Genomic DNA, 6,960 nt, shown 5'->3' on the forward strand with positions numbered 1-6,960 from the left:
CACAAAAATAAAGGAACCCTTTCATCACTAATTGCAACAATTTAACGTGTTTTTCGAGTCAACCTACGACAACTTTTAAGGGAAGTCTCGACTGCATTAATTGTTATCAAAAAGCAGTGTGGATTTTAAGGAGTCTAGGCATGAAAATCGAGCAAGTCTGAAAGAATTTATTGCAACCTTTTAGAATTTCAGACCGGTGTGAAAATTGAGGGGTTCAATAAGATTTTCGAGGGATAATCTCAACAAGGAAATTCGTGTAGTTGGCACAAATTTCAAGGGGATTGATGCACCGATTTCTAAGAAAATCTAGGCACAAAAAACGAGGTCTATACAACACAATTTTTTGAGCAGTTGCTAGCACAAATTTCAAGGGACAATCAATGGATCTTCCAAGGAATTCTAGGCATGAATTCAAGGAGATAGGTTAACTATGTTATTGCATTAATTGTTGTAATAATTGTTGTAGAAGTTCTTTGACAAAAATAATAATTGTCTCTCTCATTAGTTTTTCCTACAAGGTTTTTCTAGGGTCTTTTGACCAAAATTCCTAGTGTAAAAAAATTGTGGGTTGCTCGTGTTTTCTCAGTAAAAGGAAAAAATTAGTTTAGATTAATGTGTTTCAGTCTTTTAAAATATTCATGTTTATCAAAGTAGCAATAAAGATGTGGGTTGGGCATTAAATGTGGTGTGATTTCACTAAATTTTAACATCGAGTTTTCCTACATTTTTGGTGGGTGGAGTAGTGGAGTAATACAAGAGAGGACATTTTAATGGTGAGGAAGATTAGTACATTTAATATTTTTTATTTTATTTTAATGGAGAAAGTATGTTGAAAGTTTTGAGAATTTGTTGCTTTGAAATTAAGTATAACATCATGTTTAGTAGATTAGTACATTGTATATTATTGCGTTGAAAGGCACATTATACCGTGGAGAGATGTTGTAGTGTATGTAAATGAGTGTAAAGTTCAGGTAGCAGAAGGAAGCTCGCCAAAGAAAACAGGAAGAGGATGGTGTTGAAGGTCTCATAAAAAGGATACGTAGACGACGTCCTGTTATCACTTAGGTAATTTTGGGTTTTTTTTTAGGAGTGGAGGGGGCGTTACTACGTCTGTTTTAACAGTCACATTTGGATGCCCGAATTTTTCTCCCTTACATCCTTGCTATTGGCCCATTATCTTAGACTGTGAGCAGATATACGTTTGTTTTTATCCCTGACTCCTACATACTTTTTGTTTCTGTGAACTTAGATTTACTTTGTAACATTCCTTAGATTTTTCGATTTGGGACTAAACCTTCCTGGGATTATCATTATTGCACTATCCTCTGTCATGTTTTCCCTCATCACATCCGAATATTTTCATATAACTATCATCTTCCTCTGTGCTATATATATTCTATATCGTATTATCTGCAACCATTTGAGACTATACCATCATCGGCCATATGCCTATGTGGATAGAAATTCTTAAAGTTTCTTGCCTCGACTCTGTTTCATACCCTGAGACATGTCTAGAAACAACTAATTACACTATCCTCTGGAGGAAGTGGATTGGCTCTTTCACCATATCCCGTCCTTGTAAAAATTTTGGGATTAGATGTTGCAACAGATGGTGGACTTGTTTGGGTTGTTGTTGTTTTTGTTGTTGTGAAGGATGAAGGATTAGGGGTATCCATATCCCTGCACAGAAGGTTTCTGCTATACATTCCCGAATTGCAATTCTTTGGGGTTTTAGGATGGCGAACTTTTTTCGATGCCTCTTGTTGGACAATTTCCACCTTTTTCCGAATTTGACAGTTTTCAAATTGGTATGACTTTAATTACGAGTGGTTGGTGGCTGATCTACAAGACAAAATTTATTAGGTCTGTACTTGGATTGAGATTTTCCTCAAGATCATAACAGTTGTTTTTCTGGTTCTCAAGGTTGTTTTGCAGGGATATTGGTTGAAGCACTTGACATTACTTATTGCCTTCATTATATTTTCCAATTTCGGATCTGGGACGATGACGGGGTGGCTTCAGGGATCTACCTACCGTGGTAATTTCTCTCTATTTTTACTATCATTCGACGAAACTCGTGGTACAATGGTATGCTTTTCAAGGCCTAGACATATGAGGTTCCTCACCTAACACTTTTACTATTTGCTTCTGCTCCCTTGATTTTCTTATTTTATTATTCTCTTTTCCCCTCTGACACATGATTTTTTCCTTCCTATCGTGCCACTTTGAGATGGACTTGTCTTTTCGCATTTCTTGTCTCAGCTACCCCTGAGCCTACGGAACTGTCTAACCTATATAAATATGACACATCAAAACATGAGGCATTCATATGTGCTACCCTTGCTGCTGAATCGACACACCAACGTGGCATCCTATTGACAACCCACGCGACACAAAAGGATCCAACCCACATACCCCCTCCTCATGTCCATATTTCGTCCCATGCAACTTCTCCCCATCCTGGTGCGACTAACACCCATGTACAAGATCCTGACGATGATCAAACACTTGTTCAACATGCAACTCATCAACACCCTAAATTGTCTCTTTCCCCTCCTTTAGTTGTTAAGGCAAAACATTGAAGCAAGGCAATTGGGACTTCTCCTCATACAAAGCTTACGAGTTTTGGATATGATGTCCTTCTGGATCGAGTGACTAGTTTAAAAAAATGTGCGTTAGTGGGATGCTAGTATTTCTCGGGCCTTTAGGAAGCGGAGATGCGAGAATGGGTATCTGCTCAGTGGAAGATGCTTCTTGGCTACACCCATATGATCAGTCGGCTTATGAACTCATGGTACAATTTCCATTTCCTGCATCAGGAGGATTTGGCGAAAGTTTACAAAATTAGATGGGTTCGAGGGCGTAGTTTCCTCCTTCTTCACCCATGGTACGTTGGCTTCAATCCTCTCAAGGGCACTCCAAAGAAAAAAATGATTTGGGTGAAGCTACACACGCTTCCCATTGAATTTTGGACCAGAAGGGTTTTGACGGACATTGGGAATACTATTGGAAGGTTCATATACGTTGATCCAAAGTGTCAAGAGGCTTGGGAAAAAAAATTCGCTTAGATCCTGGTCGAGTTGGGCTTCTCAGGAGAACTCCCAACGCACATAGATATGGTCTGGGAGAAAATTCACATCCATTAAATATTGGATTACTAGAGCATACCATTTCGTTGCCTTATCTGTCACCACACGGGGCATCTCATGGCCCGATGTCTTCGGTGACTCATTAGGAGGAAGTTTTATGGTAAATGTGCTCATGGAAATGGTGGTGTTGATTGGGAGGCTGATGATAGACGCGCTCGTGGACATGGTGGTGCTGGTAAAAATTTGCAGAAAAATCAGTCTACACATTCAAGTAAAACTCCTTTCGCTGATCCCTCATCCCCTGATAAGAATATGACTAGGCACTGATCTTCCTCCTCTCCTGTTGCCTTACCCTCCTCCCCTCGATCCTCACCTATTGGTACAACTACCTCGTGTCTTCCTAACATTGTAGTATCTCCCCTCGCCTCTGGAACCTTCTCACTTTCCCCCACTCTCCTCTCCTCTCACTTTTCCCCACACCACATCTTCCCCGCTGACTGAAACGTTGATTCCCCCTGAGTCATTGGTCCTTCCAAATTTTCCCTCCATAGTGGGTACCTCGGAGAAATATCCCCACACTCCTAGAACGCCCTCTAATTGTTCTCCCATTTTACCACCTTCGCCTAATTCCTCTCCTCGAAATTTGGTGGGAAGCGACATAGAATTTCTCCTTGCGAACCCTACACTTGAATTACATGCCATGTCCATCCATCGTGGGCAACCAAAGGCATCCCCATCCATCAACCTTAACTCGGCCTTTAATATTATTGTCTGTCATAGAAAAGGCGAGGTAGTCGACATTTTCATGGCCGCCCTAAAATCAAACCAATTTCTTTCCCTAGATCCTCTGAGCTCATTAGTATCCCCATTTGCACTTCTTTTGACCCTCGGGCCTTTAGAGCAGCTACGCCCGACCTGCATGAAACATGACTTTATGCCTATCCCTTAACTTGTCGGGTATAGGGGATTCACATAAATTCCTTTCCCTCAAAGATCTCTTCTCCTTCATTTGTCCCTATAGCATTCGATTACAAGAAACAATGATGACTACTCACCAAGTCCTTGAGTACTTCCAAGAAATTCTCCCAGATTGGTATATGGTGGTAGTCGACTCAATAGGTCTATCAGGTGGATCAATGACTTTATGGGATCCTCACTAGACATCTTTCTGTGCATATAAATGTTTTGCAGGTATTTTCCTTTCAGGACTACTTCGAGGACTTGCTTGTCATTTACATCTTCTGAATTTATATACCCCTTATCGGGATCGTACTTCATTTTTGGATTGCTTGTATGCTTCAGATCTATTAAAAATGGCTCTCTTATAGTTGCTGGAGATTTCAATTCCACTATATCCTTGGAAGAATGTTGGGGCTCACACTGCAGAAAGGATCCCATTGGGGATAGTCTCCAGATGCTTTTCAGTGACAACAACCTAATGGATATTCAACCCCTCCCCATTGTGCCCACATGGAATAATGGTTGGGCTGGTCCCAACATATTGGCAAGAGACTTGATTGATTTTTGGTCCATGAAAACCTTGTAGAGAGATTTGGTTTCCTCCACTTTGATGTCCTTAAGATATATGTCTTTGATCATATGCCCATATTGTTAATTTGGAAACATGAGGAGATGTGTTTGGGTATGCCCGTCAAATTTAGCATAATTTTGCTTGATGGTGACGATTTTAATAATTTGGTTAAATAATTCTTGACCTCGTTGCATCGAGAAACAAATATTTCACCCATGCATTCCATACATGGGAAACTTCGGGCATTAAAATTGGAGGTCTAAAAATGGGAGAGAATTAAGAAAAGGGCCATGATTAAGGACTTAGTAGACATCAAGGAGGAAATGGCAAGACTTGGTAAGATCATGGATAATGGGAACCCCTCTCCAACGCTCATTAAAAAATTAAAGGAAATGGAGGAAAAAAAGAGGAAGATCTTGCACATACAGGAAGCCACTTGGCGCTTGAAGATCAAAACACCGTGGCTAAAGGAGGGGGACATAAATACATTTTTTTTCATAGATATGCAAACTATAGGAGGAACATCAATTCGATATGGCACATTAGAGACTCCAATGGCAATATGGCACATTCTACTACTGATATCCATAAAGAAGCAGTTTTATTCTTTGAATCCTTCTATCGGGCGCAAGGTGAAACTCAAATAGAGGACCAGTTTTGGGGTTAAGACTCTTATACCACCATGTTTGATCAGGATCAAAATCTGGCATTATACATGGCCATTGATTTGGATGAGATCCATATGGTCCTAAAATCCTTTGCAAAAGATAAATGCCCCGGGCCAGATGATTGGAATGTTGAATTCTTCATACATTTCTTTGACTTGGTTAGGTTGTATTTATTTCTCATGGCTGAAGATTCCATGAATTGAGGACACATTCCAGGGGCCATCAACTACACATTCATTGCCCTCATTCCGAAGCAAAAAGACTTGGAATCTTTTAAGGACTACAGGCCCATCTCCCTATGTAATATTATTTATAAGCTTATATCCACATGAAGAAAATGGAAGTGTTGGTTATGAAGGTGGACTTTCCAAATGGAAATGCCACTAAATTCTTTGGTGCTGGAAGGGGACTACGTCAGGGTTGCTTATTATCGCCCCTATTATTTATACTAGTCATGGATGGTCTCAGTCATAAAATCAATGTTGCCAGAATGGAGAACATTTTTACTGGACTTACCTTGGGACGCAACATAAAGGTTTCACATGGTTTTTTTGTTGATGAAATTTTGATTTTCAGAATGCTTTCCAAGATGCAATGGACCACACTACACCATGTCTTTTGCAGGTCCGGTGACACTTCAGGTCTTATGATAAACAAGGGAAAATCCATACTATTATATGGTGAAGGTCATCAGGAGGAGATAAAACACATTACTAGGTGCCCACTCAAACGATTGATTTGGGTTTGAGAAATATGGGTTTCAATATCAAACCAAAAAATTACAAAGTTAATGGTTGGTTATAGATTGCTGATAAATTTCATAAGAAAATCTCTGGATGGGAGCATCGTTGTTTGACTCTCAAGGGCAGAGTCACACTCATGCAATCAATTTTGCAACAACTTGTGGTGTATTGGGCACACCTATACTGTCTCCCCACCACTATTATTAACAAAATTAGTCGTATACTGGCAAACTTCATCTGGTGAGGCTCTGGAAAATCCCTCAAATATCATCTAACCGGATTAGATAGACTTACTATTCCAAAACAATTTGGGGGTTGGGAGATCCTAGACTTAAGAGTTTTTGGAAGGGCACTATTAACCAAATCTCTATGGTGCGGCTCATTCAACGAATGTCTGCGGAGAGACACCATTCGAGAAAAATACATGGGTGACATTAAGGTGGAAGTGTGGATGAGAGACCACTTGGTCGGAAAAGAAAATTGGATCTTCCATTTGGGCAAGTTCAACAAATCAAACAATGGCTCCTAAATCGAACTTGCTGGTCTTTTGACACATTAAACAACATTATTATAGGTAGAGATCGCATTCTGGGTGTGGAGGATGATTCACTCAGTAAATGTGACTTCGTTGCTAGATTAAATGCCAGAGGGATCATTCACCTTGCTCAGTTTATTAAAACATGGAATGGCAGCTTTCCAGTCTGGAAGAAAGCTGAGGAAATTGGTTTGATCGACGTTTCGGCAGTGGCATGAGAAAGATATATTATTGTATCACGCAGATCGGGCATATGCAAAAATGATGGAGGAGACCAAATCGCGTGGGAAGGCCTACTACACTGGGGGTCCATATCTGTTGCAGACACATACCTCTTCATTATTTGTATCTCACAAAATCTACAACACAAATGTTGGTTCAGAAAATTTTGGAA

This window comes from Pinus tabuliformis, chromosome 1_1 (assembly GCF_031772625.1).
Source record: "Pinus tabuliformis cultivar Carrire ecotype Pingquan chromosome 1_1, CPIR1, whole genome shotgun sequence".
Taxonomy (NCBI): Eukaryota; Viridiplantae; Streptophyta; class Pinopsida; order Pinales; family Pinaceae; genus Pinus; species Pinus tabuliformis.